This window comes from Vulpes vulpes, chromosome X (assembly GCF_048418805.1).
Source record: "Vulpes vulpes isolate BD-2025 chromosome X, VulVul3, whole genome shotgun sequence".
NCBI lineage: Eukaryota > Metazoa > Chordata > Mammalia > Carnivora > Canidae > Vulpes > Vulpes vulpes.
The window spans coordinates 84,134,672-84,156,681 of NC_132796.1; the positions used below are offsets into that span (position 1 = coordinate 84,134,672).

Here is a 22,010-nt window from a genome sequence, read left to right on the forward strand (position 1 = left end):
GAAGGATAAGAGATGGAGTCACTAAATATATATATATATATATATATATATATATATATATATATATATATATATCAACATTCATTTTCAACCTGTGCACATAGAAGGATTATTTGGCTTGCATATGTAGTCATAATTTATCAATCTTCATCTAATTATAAGCAAAGTATCCACAAATGTATAAGGCTGGCTAGTGTTCAACAATATAGAAATCAGGGCAGTATTTATGGTCTTAAAAGAATTTACCAGAAAATGTTTTGATCCTGGGAATAAGTAAGGTAACCTAATAAACATATGGGTGAGAGATCAGTACAATGAAACCCCATTTTCAGTGAAAAGTTGAAGTAGAATTGCAAAAGCTTTCTTTCAGGAGAAACTTTAACTTACAATAAACATGAAGTTAATAAACCTGAATTATATTATATAAAAGGTTATCATGGAAACCTTGACAGAATGAAATGTCACAAAAAGCACTACCATTATCTAATGTGGTCTTCATACCTGGTGACAAAAGAAATAATGATTAAAATTATAATCTCAAAATCATCTGTCATTCCCACAGGTTAGCAATTTTCCCAGGTAGTAGAAAATGCCTGTAATAAGCAGATATGTCACATGTCAATTAAGGAAAAATAAAGATAAAAGTCTTCCGATAATATGCTGGAAAAAAATAACATGTTTTGATATTTTAGCATTACCAAAGTTCACGTTTCATTTCAGAACTGCCAGGAAAATAATAAAAAGTGCTGTGTGAAAAACATGGTCTTTAAATTCAATTTCCCACTGATGTGTTAATGAACTTGAAAAAAATCAAAGTATAATATGAAAAGGACAAGGCAAGTTACAAATAGGGCAAGACGTTTTTAATAGCATACTTCAATAAAAGTAGACATTACTCAATATTTTCATTATCGAAATTTTTATAAAGACATTTTCAATTAACAGCATATCTGTTTTTTTCTGTCCACTATATTCTTAGAACTTAAAAAAATTTACTCAGAGCCTAAATAGAGCTAACAGTAATTGATAAGAAGAGACCTTTACTGGATGAATAGAAATCTCATGCAGGTATTCCTTCCTTTGTGTAATAAATATGCAACTAAAAGCATAGAAGTTTTTATTTTTATTATTTCCCACTTCAAAAAAAGCAAGAGAGGAGCACCTGGCTGGCTCAGTTGGTGGAGCATGTGACTCCTGATCTCGGGGTTGTGAATTTGAGCCTCACGCTGGGTGTAGAGATTACTTAAAAAAATAAATAAATGGAATTTAAATAAAAACTTGGAAGAAAAAAGATAAATAAATAAACATTTTAAAGCAAGAGGAAGTACATAAAATGTAAATTGTTTGCTAAGGCAAATAATCACATTGGGATTCTTTTTTTTCTTGTCAGTTCAGATTTTCATATAAAACAATATCCCTTAACAAATTAAAGGTGTTTTGTTGGGCAGCCCGGGTGGCTCAGCGGTTTAGCGCCACTGTCAGCTCAGGGCATGATCCTGGAGACTCGGGATAGAGTCCCACATCAGTCTCCCTGCATGGAGACTGCTTCTCCCTCTGCCTGTGTCTGTGTCTCTCATGAATAAATAAATAAAATCTTTAAAAAAAAAAAAGGGTGTTTTGTGGAGAGAAATTTGCCAGAAATTTTATCATCAAAATTCAAAAAATATGGGAAATACAGAGATTCATAGAATATTTTCTGGGAAGGATGAAAACATAGGCATTGTACTTTTTAATTTAATTATTGAATCAGCAACATGTTTCTACTTAATTTAACTGCCTCAACTGGTGGTTGCCAGAGAGAAGGTGGGGAGAGGTTATGGTGAGATAGGTGAAGGGGATTAAGAGGTACAAACTTCCAGTTATAAAATAAATAAGCGGGGATCCCTGGGTGGCGCAGCGGTTTAGCGCCTGTCTTTGGCCCAGGGCGCGATCCTGGAGACCCAGGATCGAATCCCACATCGGGCTCCCGGTGCATGGAGCCTGCTTCTCCCTCTGCCTGTGTCTCTGCCTCTCTCTCTCTCTGTGACTATCATAAATAAATAAAATTTAAAAAAAATAAATAAATAAATAAAATGGAAATACCTAATAAAGAGAAACTACATAAAATAAATAAGCCATGGGTAAAGGTGCACCTGGGTGGCTCAGTGGTTGAGGCACCTGCCTTTGGCTCAGGTCGTGATGCCGGGGTCCTGGGATCGAGTCTCACATCAGGCTCCCCGTGGGAGCCTATCTCTCTCTCTGCCTATGTCTCTGCCTCTCTCTTTCTGTGTCCCTCATGAATTAATAAAATCTTTAGAAAATAAGCCATGGTGATAAAAAGTCTAGCATAAGAGCTCTGCCACCATGATCACCACTCCTGTATGCACAGCAACCATGCTGCTCCATTGTCTACTTCCCTGTTCACAGCTGCGTGCATGCTGCTGGCTGGTCAGGGCCAGAGCTGGAAGGAGAAGGTGGTGACCATGGAGACCTGGCTGCAGGGCTCACTCAAGGCCTCCTGTCTGTCTGTGTAGGCAACTGCCCACGTTCCAGGATGGAGACCTTACCCTGTACCAGTCCAATGCCATCCTGTGACACTCGGGCCACTCACTTGGTCTGTCGGGGAAAGACCAGTGAGAGGTGGCCCTGGTGGACATGGTGAATGCTGTCATGGATGATATCCACTGCAAGTACCTCATCCTCATCTACACCAACGAGGAGTCAGACAATTAGGAGTATGTGAAGGCACTCCAGGGCACCTGAAGCCTTTTGAGACTACTGTCATGGAACCACGGAGAAGCCTCCTTGTGGGCAACAGGATCTCTTTCGTACACTTCAACCTGCCAGACTTGTTGCTGACTCACCAAGTCCTGGCGCTCAGCTGCCTGGACTCCTTCCCCCTGCTCTCGGCCTACCTCAATGCCTCAGGGCCCAGCCCAAGCTCAAAGCCTTCCTGACCTCCTCCAAGCACATGAACCTTCTCATCCATGGCAATGGGAACTAATGAGGGGTTGTGGGACCCTCAGCAGAAAGCAGGGGTTGCCTGCCTTCCTTTCCCCAGGACCAATAAAATTTCCAAGCGAGAAGGAAAAAAAAAAAAGTATAGCATAGGAAATACAGTCAATGATATTGTAATAATGTATTGTCACAGATGGCAACTACACTTATGGTGAGCATATTTCATAATGTACATAATTCTCGAATCACTATGGTTGTACACCTAAAACTACTATAGTATTGTATGTCAACTATATTTCAATAAAAAAATCATCTCTAAAAAAAGAATTAAACTGCCTCATGACAATTTGTTTCAACCTAGGAAGCTACTTTTCACTCTATTTTTTAAATATTTTATATATTTATTCATGAGAGACATACAGAGAGAGAGGCAGAGACACAGGCAGAGGGAGAAGCAGGCTCCACGCAGGGAGCCCGATATGGAACTCGATCCCGGGACCCCGGGATCATGCCCTGAGCCAAAGCCAGACGCCCAACCGCTGAGCCACCCAGGTGTCCCCACTCTATTTTTAATTAGAAAGCAAACTTCTCCTCGTAATACTTCTTTATACAGTAGCCATTTGCTTACTGTTATTGGACATTTAAATTCTTTTTTGCTTAAGCTTCTTATTTACTCCTTTACAGGTTGTTGATACCATAATGGGAAAGTTTTTACTAGGTGCTAATTCAGCAGGAATACTTCAAAAACTGTTCTAAAATATCTTGAACATGGGTAAAGTGGGGAGGGAGGGTTTATCAAAAAAGCGTATGGAGTTTTAAAGTGAGCTTATAAAGCAGATTAAAACAGTCAGAACTTGCAACAGTGGAAATTAATTAGTTTCAGATTTAAGGAAAAAAATTGTAAGAAAGTGTGAAAGGACTTCAAATAGGAACTTAGTAAGAGTGACCTACATTTCCATACATAAATCAAGTTGTATTCAAATATTTATTTTGAAAATTTCATACAATTACCAACTATTAATCTAAAATTAGGTTTTAGTTACATATATAAGGTATCCAGATCATGAGTTGCGAAGTTGTACCACAAGATAGTTAGATCACATCTGCAGTATCATATGCAATTTTTTTGCATCATATTTTAAAAACAAGTATTTCCAGAAGCAGGCAACCAAGATTGTGAGTAGACTGAAATTCTACAATGTTTAGTGTGAGGAAAAGAAACTTAGGGGACACTTGATGCCCATTTTCAAATAACTTGACTACAATATAAGAGAAGGAATATGCTTACTCTGTGAAGCTCCAGAGGCTAGTATTAAGTGAAATGACAACTCAGTGTGAGCAAACATCTTATGAAAGTCAAAACAAATGGGCTGCCTCCTGAGGTAGCCAGCAAGTCACCACTGACCACAATCTAGCACAGACTATAAAGACAATTCATCAGAGATGCAACACTCCAGTGAGATTAATGATGTGGTTTTTGTTTTAAATAGGAAAATTCATCAGACTACCTATAGGATTGCTACAAAAGGGACCAAATTACCTTATATGGTTAATTGACCTATCAAAATTTCAAATTCCCTTCCTACTATCAGAGTAACAAGTCCATTTTATGAAAATAAGCATAAGTAATTTGCAAAATGACTCCATGAATCACTCCCCCCCCCCAATTTTATTATAATTCTTATTTGGTAAAATCTGACTTTTTTCAGATTAATTCTTCTTAGGCCATAGGCCACTGGTTCATGAAACTATATAATTTAGTTATATTAGCTTTATATTAAGAAAAAATTTTTAAAGAAAATTATAATGGTTGAGATTATACAATGGGAAAAAGACAGTCTCTTCAATAGTCTTGGGAAACTGGACAGCCACATGCAAAAGAATGAAACTGGACCCCTACCTGATACTACTGACAAACATCAATTCAAAATGTATTAAAGATTAGAATGTAAGACCTGGAACCATAAAACTCTTAGAAGAAATCATAGGGGTAAGCTCCTTCACATTGGTCTTGTTTTTTTGTTTGTTTGTTTGTTTGTTTGTTTTTTGAGATTATATTTATTTATTCCTGAGAGACACAGAGAGAGAAGCAGAGACACAGGCAGAAGGAGAAGCAGGCTCTCTGTGGGGAACCCGATGTGGGACTTGATCCTAGGACTCCAAGATCACACCCTGAGCTAAAGTCAGATGCTCAACCACTGAGCCACCAAAGCATCCTCACATTGGTCTTGACAATGAGTTTCTGGATTTAAAACCAAATCCAAATTTTTTGTTGCAAAGGCAACAAAAGCAAAAGCAAACATGGAGTACTACATCAAATTAAAAAGCTTCTACACAGCAAAAGAAACCATCAACAAAATGAAAAGTTGACCTTGAAATGGGAAAAAATATTTGTAAACCATATATCTAATAAGGGGTTAGTATTCAAAATATACAAGGAGCTCACATAACTCAATGGCAAAAATAAAAATAAAAAAAATCCAATTAACAAATGGGCAAAGGACTTGAATAGACATTTTTCCCAAGAAGACATTCAAATAACCAACAGGTACATGAAAAGGTGCCCCACATCACTCATCATAAGGGAAATGCAGATCAAAACCACAATGAGATACAACCTTCGAGTGTTAGGGTGCCTAGTATCATCGAAAAGATAAGAGATACCAAGTGCTGGTAAGGATGTGAAGACATGACAACCTTTGTACACTACTGATGGAAATGGAAACTGGTACAACTATTATGGAAAACAGTATAGAGCTTCCTAAAACAGTTAAAAATAGAACCACCACATGATAAAACAATTTCACTTTTGAGTACATATCTAAAGGAAACAAAACCACCTCAAAGTGATATCTGTATTCCGTGTTCATTGCAGCATTATTCATACTAGCCAAGGTATGGAAACAACCTATGTGTGTTTGTCAGCACATGAATGGGTCAAGAAAATGGGGGGGGGGGGTGCATGTGTGCACACACATGTGTGTGTGAGAGAGATGAAGTATTATTCAGCCTTTAAAAAGAAGAAAATTCGTCATTTCCAACAACATGGATTAACCTGGAAAGTATTATGTTAAATGAAATAAGCCTGACATAGAAAAACAAATATTGCATATATGGAATCTTAGGAAGATGGAAGGATGGAAGGAAGGAAAGAAAGAAAGAAAGAAAGGAAGGAAAGAATGAAAGGAGGGAGGAAGAAAAGGAGGAAGGAAGGAAAACAAGGTAGGAAAGAAAAAATGAAAGGAAGGAAAAGCCTGAGAAAGTCAAACTCAGAAATAGATGCTGAGGGGAGTGGGGGAATAGGAGAGACCAGTAAAATGCTACAGACTTTCAGTTTTAAAATGAACAGGTCTGAAAATATAATGTATAAAATGTTTACTATAGTTGATAATACTATATAATTGAAATTTGCTAAGAGAGTGGGACTTAAGTTGTTTCACCACATAAAAGTAAATATGTGAGGTTATGGATGTGTTAAGTAATTCAATGGTGGGAAACCTTTTTCAATGTATTCATATAGCAAATCATCATGTTGTACTCTTTTAATGTATTACAATTTTATTTGTCAATCATATCTCAATAAAGCTGAAAAATATTAAATAATATAATTCAAAATTGAAATGTGTAGAGTAGTAAGAAACTTTAATTCTTTGTCTTCAAACATTCTAAGATGTTCTTGACTTAGAATTTTTTTTTTTTGACTTAGAATTTTTGACAAGTTCTTCCAGAAAAGTTCATTGCGTAGCTTGCTGGACATAGACTAGCGAGTCATGTCTAAAACCAGAGCCAAGCAAGCACTGCATGGGAGAAACTAGCCCGATTTACAGCTTTACCTCAGAAAGTTTCACTACAATGGGGTCAATTTTTTCTTCAATTTGATCATTTGCAGAAGGGTAAATACTAACATACAACTTAAAGAAAGTTTTGAAACTATATGGGCCCAGAGTTGATATATTTTAGCTCCCTCCTACTCTTGGACAAATTCTACTTGATGGATAATAATAGTCATAAGCATTTTAAACTTCAGCTATGTGGTAGATCTACCAAGATACTGGAAACACAAATATGACCTATATATTGACTGTCACTATGGCCCATGCAGTTCAGTCTAGTGATAGAGACAAACAATTGCTAATGGCAATATGATGCAGTATGTACTGTAATAGAGGCAGTTAGCATGTAAGCATAAAACAGGAGTGAGGCAAGTTGGTTACCCAAGAGATTATATTGGAAAATGGTTAGGCAGGCAGACAAAGAAGAAGATCTAGACAGAAGGAACAGGCTATAAACAAGCAGACCCCTTGAAAGAAAATGAGTTGTTCCTACTGGGTGAGTGAATTTTATACAGAGAAGGGTGAGAGATGGGGCCAGAGATATTGTCAAAGGCTAGATCAAGAAGGGAATTTTTAAACTCATAATAATGATTTTTAACTTTATCCTATACATGCAAGTGGGAGCTACTGCCAGACTTTAAGCAGCAAAAAGACAAAAAAAAAAAAAATTCCTATATTGGAAAAGTCACCTTGGAAGCAATGTGGAGAACCACCTTTAGGAGGTAAGAGTGAAGAAGGAAAAGTTCTCAGAAACTTATGTGGTAATATTCTAGGTGAAATATACCATGTTAGGGGCACCTGGGTAGCTCAGTCAGTTGGGCGTCTGGATTCAGCTCAGGTCATGATCTCGGAGTCTTGGGATTGAGCCCCACATCAGGCTCCCTGCTCAGCAGGGAGTCTGTTACTCCCTCCCCCTGTGCCCCTCCCTCTCACTCGCGCATGCTGGCTCTCTCTCTCTGTCTCTCTAATAAATAAATAAAATCTTGTTTAAAAAGAGGGAGAAATATACCATGCTACTAAAGTAAAGCAGTGGCACTAGAGATGAAGAAGAAGGGACTGATTTGATATGTTTCTGAAAGAATATGAGAGTTCATGAAACAAGTGAAAATTTGGGATGAGGGAAAGGATGATGGGACAATGTCACACATGACTCACCTTTCTCTCTGAGGCTATTGGGTTTGTGGAAAAAACATCAACACAAGATGAACAACTGATTTGAGAATATTACAAATAATTTTGATTTTGAAAAGCCTTTTTGGGTTTTGAGGTGCCTGTAAGACATGCATGTATTTTGGTGAGTGTCCAGTAGGAAGTTTGGGTTATAGACCTAGAACTGGACATTCCTTTCTCAAAATGGCTTCTTAACTACGTAGTGTTGGTGCATTCAAAGAGCTGTATAGGTTAATGTATTTGCTGTCCTGAATTACACTTCCCATTTCTGATGATGACACACTGCAATTAAGCAAGATATTTATTATAAGAAAATGTGCATAGAATTATAGGGCTGAAAAAAACTTCAGAAATTATTACACTCTTCTTTTTGTTTTGAATTGATAACTGCACCAAATGCATTCCCAGAAACACCATTGACTTCTTTAAAATCTCTGGCATAGATGACTAACAACTCCCTTGATAATGTTGTCTAGCATCTTACTAAGCTGATAGGAGGATTTCGCTAATGCTAGTCTACATCCTTCATGCTGGAAGTGTTGTTCTTTCTTGTCTTAACCTTAGTGGAAATGGAGAACAGCTGTTTAATGCTAATGGAAAAATCAGCAAATTTAAAATTGTTGAATACACACTTTAGATTTTAACTGAATTATGAACTTAGCAATATTTATGAATTTAAAGCATGAAAATATAAACTAGATTCCTCACGATATTTTTCCAACTGCATGGAAGTGTGATAAAACAGTGTTCAGAATTCTCAAAACTAAAAGCTCAAAGCACCGCCCTTGAAACGATGTTCTTTGAATCCTAAAGTGATTAAATATTTTCGGATAAAGTATCTGAAAGTATTTTTAAGCCACACAGACCTCAAATGAAATGAGTAGTACTAAAAAAAATGAAAATAAATCACTATTTGTATTCCTTATTGCAACATCAGCCACCCACAATCTTTAGAACCTCCGATATTGTATCCACCTAGACAATTTATCAGTGCTGGAGGTTTAAATGTGTTTTAAATGAAATATTAATAAATTATAATCATTTTATATGATTCCAAAGGGTGAACATAATCATTTTTTGCAGTCTTAAAGGTCATATTTATTTGTGCTTGCTCATCCTCACACCCACTGATTTCAAGAATAGGTAATAAAAGGAAATCGGAATACAAGAGAAAAATGATTTCTTGACTTAAATATTATTCATTCCCTGTTGCTACCCCTGACTAACTGAGTCTCAGTAACAACATTCACCATCTTCTTGAACATCTCTAGCAGGTTTTTTCCTATGAAAGCACAGCTGTTTGGTCATTGTGAGTTAAAGTTGGCCACTTCGAACCTCTTAACCTATTTAAACTCCAAAGGGGGAAATGGATAAGAGAACATAAATCTTATGGGTGATCTATTTCAAAAGTAGTAGTTTTGTTTATTTTAAAATGTAAGTGATCTTTACAGTGTTGTAAATGGGCTGAACTATAATGCAGATGGTGAATAAAGGAAAAATGCTTTTCTTGAAAATGCTCCATGAACCAAAAGGCCACATGGACCTCAAACACATACCCCCACCAATATAAAAAACAAAATGTGTGGGATGGACTTATTTGCCATATGAACTTATTTCCTAAGTCTGTGGAGACAAGAGAGGAGTCATAAACAAAACCAGAAAAATGTATCAAAGAAACACATGTTAAAAAAAATAAAATAAAAATTTCTTAAAAAAAAGAAACACATGACCATGGCAAGAATACCTAAAACTTTACATGACTCTACATTTCTAGGACTCCTCAAATGACCTCTATCAAGTCTGTTGCTTTAAAAGTGTCTAAGAACCTGATCTTAGAATAAAATGCACCTGCATTTATAATCTTGATTCTACAGTATACTTCCTGGGTGATCTTAGTCAAGTCATAAACTTTAATCTTTGGTTTTCTCATCTCTAAAAGGATACTAATGCATACCTTGTAGGGTCATGTGCTGTCTAAATGCTACAATGTATGTAAAAATGCCTGGCACATAATGCTGAATTACTACAGTAATTATTATGACTTCATTGTTATTTTATCAGTCACACAAATCAGTTTAGTGTTATGGCTTATTTAGTACAGTTTCTACTGTTTCATTATGATTGTATTTTTCTTGACTACACTAGTCACACATCTGAAGTACTCCCACATTAACACATGCATAAATACCTATATACTAATATAATGTCTTAGTAGCACATCCATATATATCTGCTAATATTATTCTCTTTAGAGAATATTTCCCGTGTAAACTAAGAAAAAGATTTCTGGGGGCCCCTGGGTGACTCAGTTGGTTAAGCATCCGCCTTCAGCTCAGGTCATGACCTCAGGGTCTTGGGGTCGAGCCCTGCATCAGGAGCTCTTGCTTCTCCCTCTCCCTCTGCCTGCCGCTCCCCCTGCTTGTGCTCTCTCTCTCTCTCAAATAAGTAAATAAAATCTAAAAAAAAAAAAAGATTTCTGAATTCTGCATCACACTTAACAATGACCAAACTATCACAGCTCATAGTACTTACTATTATGAAAATAATAATGATTAATTGCATCTTTGAACCATTTTCTGAACTGTCCTACAAATTGTGATACTTGTTAAAGACTGACAGCCTGTGTCTCCTGCTTCTATTCAGTATATCAAACTGATATTGATGAAATTAGTTCAGTGTCACTCCAGAAGAAACAGACAGGAATGACAAATCACAAGTGGGACTAGATGCATGATTAAAGCAACAGGTCACCATATACTACATTCGATAAAGCATTAGTGCTGTGGAATGCTCCAAATTCCTATTTATCACCTGATACACACTACATTCCTATGCACCAGAGGACAAATCCTGCACGTATAGATCTCTGTGTGCACGCAGACACACACACACACACACACACACACACACACACGCTCATGCACAATGGAATATTACTCAGCCATGAAAAAGAATGAAATCTTGCTATTTGCAGCAACATGGATGGAACTAGAGATCCTTACCCTAAGTGAAATAAGTCAAAGACAAATACCATGTGAGTTCACTCACAAGAGGAATTTAAGAAACACATCTGAATGGAATGATAAGTGGAAGACCACAAACATGGTGGAAAGAAAGGCAAACCAAGAAATAGATTCAACTACAGAAAACAAACTGATGGTTACCAGAGGGGAAGTGGGTGAGGGGTGCATTAAATCAGTAATGGGAATTAAGGAGTGCACTTCTGATGAGCACTGGGTGATGTATGGAATTGCTGAATCACTAAATTCTACACCTGAAATTAATATTACACTGTATGTTAACTCACTGGAATTTAAATAAAAACTTAAGATATTTTTAAAAAGGACAACTCCTGCAATATTGAATATTCTTAAAGATTGTACTATTCTAGAATTTAGTATTTTTTACGGTACATACTGAAAATGTTATCATTTCCATTGGAATGCCAAGTGTGTCCATCACCATTTGAATAGATTGTAGGGGATTTGTGATTTCTTCCATGTTATCTCTTCTCAAAACCCAATCTGGTTTAAGTCTTGAAACTATTCTGGTTCTTACAGGTGTTTCTGGAATAAAGGGAATACTTATAGAAGAATTCATCTTTTGTTTATAAAGTGTTCTTTCAGTATTCATTTTATGTTTATGAGCTGTAAGCTTGTAGAGACTACAAATACGGTCAACAACTTTGGACTTACTTCGAACACTAGAGGCCCTATTCATTGTCTTCAATAAAACAGCTAACAAACAACAGGTTTTTATAAAAATGCTTCCACCCTTGTCTGCAACTTTGTCACCAGGTTTTTCTCGGTACATTTGCAAACGGTCCAGCAGTGTATCTATGCAGTTTTCTGCATCAGAAACTGCTGCAGTAGTTTTCTCACTACTCGATAATTTAGGCAATATGATGTTGCTAGTTATAGCTCAATTTTCTAAGGTGAATATCAGTATAACAAAGAAGAAATGAGTACTAAAATAAACTATCTTTATGAAAGCTTCCAAAATTCATGTCATCTGCAAGTGACATTTTCAAATTCAGAAACAAGAATTAGATAGTGGGGATGGTTTCAAAACTGAATATTTTTTTAAAAAAACCACTAGCATATGATCTATACTATCATATGATATTTTATATGATAGTATAGATCATAATAAATAATAAATAATATAATAATACAATAATAAAATTCATTTTATTTTTTATTTGTGAATTATATCTCAATAAAGCTGTAAATAAAAATTTTAGAAACCATGTTTGAGAACAATAGAAAAAATTCCCATTTGAATATTCCCCAAGGGAGAAATAATGGAGTACTCGTTTCAAAAGAAATTAAAATTGTCAGCTTTTTTATGAATTTAAAGATAAGGATTATTTCAACAAACTTTTCAAGCACATTATAGACATTTTACATGTGGGCATTTTTTTTAAGTAAAATCTTGATGGATTACAAATGATTTAGGCCTAATTGTTAGTATCTTCAAAATTACAGAAAATAGGAAGACCAGCTGCTTCAGTTTCCTTCCCTGTCATCATTTGGAGGGCAAGAGGAGTGCAAAGGAGAGGGGAAATAGGAGAAAATAGTGAGTCAAACTTTTATTAACCAAGAACAAATTAACATTGCCCCAGGTGGTCTCCAGAGCTCTTATTACTTACCTTCTTCTTGCTAAGTTTAAATCTGGAGCTGGGGGGAAAAAGACAGAAAATGCATAAATCACCCTCAAAGGACAATGTGGAAACAAAGAGGCCATTTTGCTTAAGATAGGCAGTGGTGAATGGAATGATAAGTGGAAGACCTCATCAACAGAAACCACTTTTAATTTAAACTGAAATTTCCAATTCCTGAAATCAATCTCAAGACTGTGTGAACAGTCACCCATTTTCAAACTTGAAAATATAGCAAAGATACTGAAGTTTTGCCGCCCCTCCTTAGAGGTTTTTAAATGTGATTGGCACTATCTATCTGGACACAGAAAAGAACCCATATCTTCCATTAAATTATAAGAGTTATACATCTGAAGTTGCTTATATTTAGCATCCAATTGATTCTCCACCAAATGTGGTCAGGTTTGACTTCTGCCCTGGTTATTGGATGGAGACTTTATCTTAGGTTATCAGGAATACCAAGTTTTTAGAGCTTTTGGTTGGAAAAACTGCCATATGTTTTTTTTTTTCCTTGTCATTTTCTGGTGAATATTCTAAAGCTGAGAATTTTCACTGAATCTTATAGGTGTTGCTCATATTAAGGCAAAAACCCTCCACAAACAATGAATGTCTGATTCCTCTGAGAAAGACCTTACAGAGGTACAAACCTTTTGCTGTACCAGACTTTATTAGCCTCTTTCTATGGAAATATAATGTTAATGTAAGGTTAGGTTCTCATCTAGGTTGATTGCAATGTCTTAAATATACTTTCTTCCAATAACTTCCAATATTAAATTTGCAAAATTAATTGTGCTTTTCATGCACTAGTGAATAGAACACAAATGAGACATTGCTACTGCTTTTTGTGGAGTTTGACTTGAAGAAACAAAGGGACATGTAAGTATATAATTAGCTATAAATGAGGAGCAGACAAACCATTTTTATCAGTTAATAGATTCTGCTCAGGAGAATGTTGTCAAGTCTAACAGCTCTAACTTGAAAATTATTTTCAAAAACAAACACAAAAAATCATAAAACTTTCACTGTTCAAATGATAAGAAGGCTCCAGCAAGGTCTTCTATTACTAAGAATTATTGCACTTATGCAATATTTCACAATCCAATTCCCAGTGTAGTAAGAAACATTATGAAGCCAGTAGAGCCAAGGTCTACACCAGTAGTCATTAGTACAACTGTCAGAACAAAAGCAAAAAAAAAAAAAAAAAAAAAAGGAAAAGTTTTTCAATAATCTAGCATTTTTCACTTTAACAACTTTTCAGGCTCCTGAGTCTTTACAAAAAAGTAAGAGATTGCATTTCATCTATAATAAGGGTGGGTCTACTTTGATTTGCATTTTAATCTAGTACCTGATCAAACTGTTCCTTTGTAATAGCTTATTGTACCACATGGCATATATTTTGGCATCCTTAGATAAGCAGTCAGAACTCAGACTTTGCAACAAAGTAAGAAGTCAAGTTCTTAAAATTTAAGAGCAGAGATGATTGAATTGTGATACACTATCTGCAATAACAGAGATGACTTTCTCAGAGAAAATGTCTCTCTAATAAATCCAATATTGTACTTTAAACCTCTTTTCCATTCTAAATATAACCAGTAGACAACCAGCATAATCAAGATTAAAATTGCAGGTCAGTTTGTATATTAATTTTGGATTTGGTCATTAAATCACCAGTGCTCATTTTTTCCTAAAGTAAAGCTTTCTTAATTAACTTTATTAATTAGCTTTGTGAGAGATTATATACATAGTATTGGTTCTTCCACACATTTGTAAACCATATGCAACAACATAATTTTTTAGACTCTCGAATTTGAAGGATTTCTAGCCATGGTTACACTGTGAAAGTTATAAATATTTCAGATTACACAGCATGCGAGTGAATGCTGAGTAGGGCTCAGCATTTCTAATTTATATTATTAATCCATCTATTCTTCCAGAAAGGGGGAGGTGAGGAGATATTCTTGTTTAAGTTTTATTATACTAACACCATTAATAGCCAGATTAGTGATATGTAGTTCTGTGAAAATATAATTTATCTTCAATTTTTGAAATATTGCCCTAAATGTCATCTTTGTTGACTATAAGTTACCAGGAAAATTTACCAGGAATATTTGGGTTTCTACCAGAGCAGACATATGGAAGGTAGAACAAATGGAAGAAAACTCTTGCCTACTACTCTGAGATAAATTATCACTCAGTAAATTACCTAAGTAAGGCACTTTTCTTGTTGTTCTACCAGTGTGTTTGTGCTTTCACTTGATTTGACAAAATATTAAGATCATAAACCATTAATCACCAGACATAGCTGTTAAGAACTTTGTAATATTTCCCCAAATTCAAAAAAAATGTTGCATAGATTCTTAAGGCAATATCAAAAGAGATGTTTAAAACTATTTTGATGAATTATAAGATCATTGAAATAAGTATCTAGTGTTTGAAACCACCTTTTTAGTTGCATATGTCCCATTGGGATTGCTTTTTTCTCTGAGAGGTAGAATTGCAAATGACTCTGTTGGGATTTTTAAATATCACGTTACTTGATCACAAATTAAAAAAACAAACAAACAAAACAAAACTGGGCAACCCCAGTGGCTCAGTGGTTTAGCGCCACCTTCAGCCCAGGGTGTGATCCTGGAGACCCAGACTGGAGGCCCACATCGGGCTCCCTGCATGGAGCCTGCTTTTCCCTCTGCCTATGTCTCTGCCTCTCTCTCTCTCTCTCTCTCTCTCTCTCTCTCTGTCTCTCGTGAATAAATAAATCTTAAAAAAAAAAAAAAAACTCTCAACAAGGTAAGACTGCTGATATAATCTAGCCACAATCATTTGTAATCAAACCAGACAATAGAGATTTTCCTTCCCACTGTGTCACTTGGCTTGAAATGGTATGATGATCAGTACTTCTCTACATCTTTAACTTTTTTCCTTGTATCTTTTAAACTTCAGCCAAGTTATATTGACAAAAAGATTGAGGTCATCATAAAGTCAGAAATGCGTAGACAAATTTAACAATGATAAGTTAAACCATTTAGTTCTTAATTTAGAAGTTATTCTTGGTTTTTGTGTATACCACTTTATAAGATAAAAATTTATTTTTGTATAATATCTTAGCAAATGAAGATTCCTGGCCAAATAGAATGTTAACAAAGTTGAATTCTCTAGCAAATCTTGCCCCTAGCTTTGCTCTTTCAGCAGTGTAAGTATTCATTACTCTCTACTAAAAGATCACCTAGTAAAGGATTTTTACTATCACCGTCCTACTAATGACCAGAAGACACACAAAGAGTAAAAATGATACCACTTCAAAAATCAAAAGGCCAGAAAATAAATTTTGACTCAGGCAGTTCTTCTGTAGGACTCTCATTACATGACAATAGGCATCTAATCATTGCTATACAGGCTTTTGTTTCAAGTTAAACTCCACTTCAAGAGAATAAAGGACTTCTATACTTGTCCATAATTTTTAAAGTATATAAAATTTTTGGTGTTAAGAAAATATTTAAGAATTTTTCTTTAGTCTTGAAATACAGAACATTTGCTATTATTTGCTTTCAATGTGTCATCTTGAGCAAACTCATATGGTTCTAGTCTTTGAAATGTGTGGAGACTTAGTCCTTCAAGCTTGTTGTAAGGAGTAAGGAAAATCTTCATTTCATTGGCATAATGTTACAATCTGTGGCAGAGACTTCTTTATACTTACCAATGCAGTCTAGTTGAGACATTTTATTAAATGAGCATAGTTAACACATTATTCATAGTAGGACAGGTAGGAAAATATCTGCTCTATTTCCATTAATCTACCACAAGTTGATAAACTGACAAGAGAAGATATTCTGAGAGAAGGAAGTGTCACTTGGATAAAGGAATAATGCAGGTCTTAATTCTATGTAAACATGTCATGATGAGAAGCGAGAGAAGCAAAATCTGATAAAGAGAAGTACCTATTAACAAAGCACATGATGATGCTTATTAATCAACTAAGTAATGTAATGCTTGTTGGCCAGCTTCTCAATGATGATAATGGAAAAGATGATGAGATTGGAGTTAGTAATAGTGTGTTTTTGATATCTGGTTTGATTCTGCTACACTAAATCTAGTGGCTTCTAATATACATTATTTTTAGGAGATGGCAGATGTTAAGGGTTTACTAAAACCCCTATGACATATTTGATACCACGGATGAATTAGAACTGAGGATATGGAGCTTATAAGCCATGTTATCCAAATGAAGTAGTTAAACTTAGTTGATTAGGTTGTTTACTGGGGAGTGTATGGATATCAAACCAAGAAAATAATATAGCTGTATGAATTCTGTAGTGAAATTGATTATTGCTTAAAATTTTATGTGTAACATTTTTCTGATAGGTAGGTAGCATCTTACAGTGAAATATAGCCTGTTGTTCATATTCTTGCTTAATGAGAATACACAAAGAGGAGGAATTTAACTTTTTCAAAAATACTGAAAGAGCTCAATAGAAGATCTTCGGGAAGGAAAAAGTGCCATATTTTGAACATTACTGATAAATAAATTCCTTTTTATCTTTGTTATCCCATCTGTAAAGGAACAGTTGATAACATTCAAATGGGATTATAAACTCAAGCATTTTCTCCCCTTTTGAATTACAAATTCTAGTTTAAAGAGCTCTTTCTCACCTTTTAGATGTGTGCTTGGTTTATACATATATTGGAATTATGGTATATTTCCATTTATTGTGCAGTGTGTTTAGTTAATTGCAGCCTTAGGAAAACCAAGAAACAACAGCTCTCTGAACTAAGCTTAACTTTACATTGTACTGAACAAATGGCCTCACTTGTAATGCAGCTTTATGTGATGATAAAATTATTTATTGAAGTCCAGAAAATATTTTTGAATGCTAATTTAAATTCTGTCTTTAAAAAAATCTGGCAGCACTAAACTAATAATGAATAACATCTCTTGGGACAAGAATAAAGGAATACAGTCAAATAAACAAAAGCATGTCACTTGGTTATACAAAGACGACATGATAAGGTATGTATTTTTGAAACTCCTGAACTCCAGGTTCTAAGCTTGATCTGAGCATGTTTTATAACTTATCCTTCACTCTTATTTATCATATCTTGATGAATTACATCACTTCTGACAAAAAAAAATGATTGTATAATCAGGATTTAATTCAAAGGCTTCTTTGGTATACTTGTTAGCCTGAAATTCTTGCCAATTTGTACAGTCACATAAAATGATTAGTAGAAAAACAAAACAAAACAAAAAGCTGCCCAAAACATTATCTCCAGTTGTGCTTCAATTTGTTCTCTATGCCAATTCTTAGTGAAAATTTTCTTTCTGCAAATCTTAAGAATCTTAGACAAAGATAGTACTGAAGAATATTAAAGTCCATGCACACATTTTATGCCAGTTAATAAAAAACAAATTCTCCTTTTGGTAAAGCTAACATTCAATTAGTACTCCTGAAATTCCCATAGTAACATTCAATTTAATTTACATCCTTTAATCATACCCTGATATTTTAAATCTGATCATTTTAATAGTATTCTATAATTACAATGAATGCTGGTATCCTAACATAATACTGTTGTTTTCATGATAATAAGCTTCCTGAAGCTTATTTTTCATGGAAGTCAGTAGCGAGCAAGTGTAACAGGCTCAGCAAAACTGTCTTGTGGTCTTGGTAAGAAGCTGTTTTTTTCCTGCAGCAAAGTTGAATTTATAGCAAGTATACAGTGCATAACTTCCTCAGTCTGTTTTTCAAAAAGTTCCATATTCTTTTTTATCCTCTAAAACTAGATTAAGACCACATTTATGTATTCTGCAAGATTTAGGATTAGAAAAAGCTTTAAATATTCATTAGCTACCTGTTTTTCCCCCTTCCTCACACATGACTCTCTTTTATAACATCCCCACTGTGATTAACCTCTATAGGATTGAACACCCCAATATATTGGAGAGCTCACTACCTTCACAAACAGCTCATTCTACCCTTGACCAATTTTTTTTTAAGATTTCATTTATTTATTTGAGACAGATACAGAGGGAGAACACAAGTGTAAGTGGGGGGGGTGGGCAACAGAGGGAGAAGGAGAAGCAGATTCCCCACTGAGCAGGAAGCCAGATGCAGGGGTTAGACCTGGGGGCTCTTTCCCAGGACTGGAGGATCATGACCTGAACTGAAGGCAGACACTTAACCATCTAAGCCACCCAGGCACCCCTACCCTTAACCAGTTCTGAATGTTATAAAGTTCTACTATGGAGCCAGAATCTGTAGGGTCTGCCACTAATTCCAGGTTTATTTTCTTGTGTCATATTTTCCTTCTGTTTACAAATATTCATTGAATGTCTAGTGTGTCAGACATTGTGCCAAGCACTGAGAGAACAAACACAAAGAAGGTACAAATGCTGACTTTGGAAAACAAAGCAAATTCCTTTTCCATAAAAAAATTTCTCAAATATTTGAAGTCAGCTAACATGTACCTCAAGAGTCTTGTCTTCCAGAGGATACAAACCCAAAGTTCATTGCATAACATGATTTGAACCCCCTTCTGACACAAGCATTCTTGTGGATGAACTCTAATCTACTGATTTCATTCTTTAAATATTGTGCCTCAAAACACCAAATTGGGCCCAACTGTATCTATCTCTTTCCAGAAAAGTTGCAGAAGCCCAAGATAAAATTTGGTTTTCTGGCAATCATATCACAATAAGGACTTGTTGATCCAGATGCCAACTGAAAATCATCATGACCAAAATTTGTACACAGAACTTTGGTACCTGAAGTTCAGCATCTCACATTTTTTTTTATTAAGTTTTATTTTGATCCAATCAAACTGTCATGATTTCTTTGCATGATGGGCCAATTTAACAATACACTTTTTATATTTATACTCAAGTGTTTTAAAAATTCAGATTTTACCAGCCCTGCCCTTCTTGGCCTTTCATCTTAAGCTCTTTTGTGTCAACAATTAAGGCTTACCATTGTTATTTAAATTCTTTGTGCCCAGTATTAGGATAAATAGGAACAAAGTCGATGAAGAAAAGAATATGACTAAACCATTGTCCCTGAGATACTTATAATTTGGTTGAGGAGATAGTTCTTATTTAAAAAAGAAGAAAGGAAGAAGAAAGAAGAAAGAAGAAAGAAGAAAGAAGAAGAGGGAGAAGAAGAAGAAGAAGAAGAAGAAGAAGAAGAAGAAGAAGAAGAAGAAGAAGAAGAAGAAAGAAGAAGAAGAAGAAGAAGAAGAAGAAGAAGAAGGAGAAGAAGAAAATAGCTAGCAATACACAATGGTGTACTCATTTGAAATAATGCAATATTGTTGATTTACAGACCGGGTAAGCCACGCCCATGAACTTCAGAGACCACTCTCAAACAAGCAAATATTCTGATGCATGGTAATAGTCCTAATTACTACAGGAATGCACAGTAGAGATCAGAGTGGTCTGAAAGAATCAGAATAAGACACAGACATAGAAGAGTGCTAGTTCTGAATGGGGCTAGGAATGAAAGAAAAACTACTGTTGCCTTGGCCTTTCAATCTCAGTTTAATTTAAACAAAAGGCCCTAATCATCATTTTTTCTCATTCTGTGCTGGAAGAGTGAAATGCATGTCCCTAATATAAAATACATTTATCATAGCATGAATGTGCTCCATGACAACACATGTTTCTCTAAAAAACTGACATCTAAGTAGCTTGTTGCTTTTTCTCCTCCTTGGTGAGGCTACTAGAATCCATACCCCTCCCTACTCAAACTAACATGTATATTGTTGTTTTTTAAAAAATATATACTTGATTACTAGAAGTCACAACCACAAGAATGTCAGATACAATTACATTAATTCTGTAACATTTGTTCAAAAAATAATAATAAGCACAGATTCTTAATCTTGATATACCTTTTAATTCTGAGAAGTGGCAAAAATATGTAGACGAGACCTTCTAAATCTTCCCCAAAGGTTTTCAGTTTCTTTCTCCAACCATCGGTTAGAGTATGAGAGAACCAGAGTTGCTTGTTGTTTTTCGCTAAAACAGGGATCTTTCCAAAAACAAGTTGCACTCAAAGACTGACATGATCAGAGACTGCCCCCTGCCTTCCTACACAGCACATAGAGTTCAACTGCTCTGGTTTTCATTAAAAATAATCCTACCAACTTTGAAAAGATTTCATGTATATCAAGCCATCTGTATCTAAGATTTTTTTATTATTCAATGACCCCGCTTGAGGAGCAGCAAAGGAGAAATTCACTGTGTAAAATAATATGAAAGTTTATATTTTTGTATATCATGCCTCAATGATGGACATTATTATGGCTATGATCCTGGGCTTTTTCAGTTAAGCAAAAATATGAAATGCTGAATATATTATTTGATACAATTGTATAATTACAAAAAACGCTCTATCAGGATTTCCTTTAAACCTAAAAAAAAAAAAATGAGCAGAAGGAATGTCAAAAATGCTTTGCATTTATGTCTTGTGGTAAAAATCTCCAGGTAGATCTTTTTTTTTTTTTTTTCTGTAGCTTCCTTAGCTCTGCAAAAATATCTGCCTTGGAATATTTTTCAAGAACCCGGTCACTTATTATTAAATCAATCATAAATCTATAATCTATGTATGCAGACTATATACATAGTCTATAAATGCATAATCTTTTAGGTTTGTTATAATAGGGTTCTCTGGTCAAGAGGAGAAATACTAAGGAGTAAAGCAGTAAACTTTTCCAGTTGGTTACTATTGTTTATAAGAACATTCCCAAAGTCTTAAATGACAAGGAACTTTTATCTACCTAGTAACCATCTTCTTTAAATCCTTCCTGAATTGTAAAATCTGGAGTTTTGGAAAGGTACATAGTTGAGGTGAGGGGAATACCCCTGATGTGAAAGTTGCAAATGCATGTCTATATCCTTAGGAAACTGGGCAAGTTTTTGGAAACTGTTCCGGAGACTGCTGGGGATTTGCATCAAAGCTGAGGATTTCACAGTAAATGACTCCTCTTTCCAGGGACAACTTATGTAGACCTAAGGAAGGGAAGGGAAAGCCAGGAAAATCCCCAGAACAGTTTAGGCAGGAATTCGAGAAAACCTCTCTGGCGACCGCAGAGCGCGCCGGCACGTACTCGTTCTGAGTTTGCTTTCCTGATCTTAAAAGTACACCCTCAATTCCTCCTTGCACTATACTCTCCGGGCTAGTGTTGCCCAAACCCCCAAACCCATCAGATCCGCCAGCCCTGGGCCAGGCCGCCACCTAGAGAACCCGAAGAGGCGGTACGCGCCGCCTGTGCCCGGAGAGTGGAGCTGGCGCTCCTGACTGAACCGGCGCCCGGACCTCGGCGGCGTCCCCCGTTCCGGCTCAGCCTTACCGGCTCCCGGCCCCTGGGCGAGCGCAGCTCAAAGGCACAGTCGCCTGCCCGTGTGCACACGGAAGCCC

General features: G+C 35.7%; 1 long non-coding RNA gene and 1 pseudogene across 1 annotated transcript in view; one reads left to right on the plus strand and one right to left on the minus strand.

The window, feature by feature from the left end:
• LOC140596242 (uncharacterized) overlaps nt 1-22,010 on the minus strand; it is a 190,419-nt gene that overhangs the window by 165,882 nt on the left and 2,527 nt on the right. The gene's annotated exons all lie outside the window — the stretch shown is intronic.
• Nucleotides 2,415-2,983, plus strand: LOC112908450 (glutathione S-transferase P pseudogene; annotated as a pseudogene).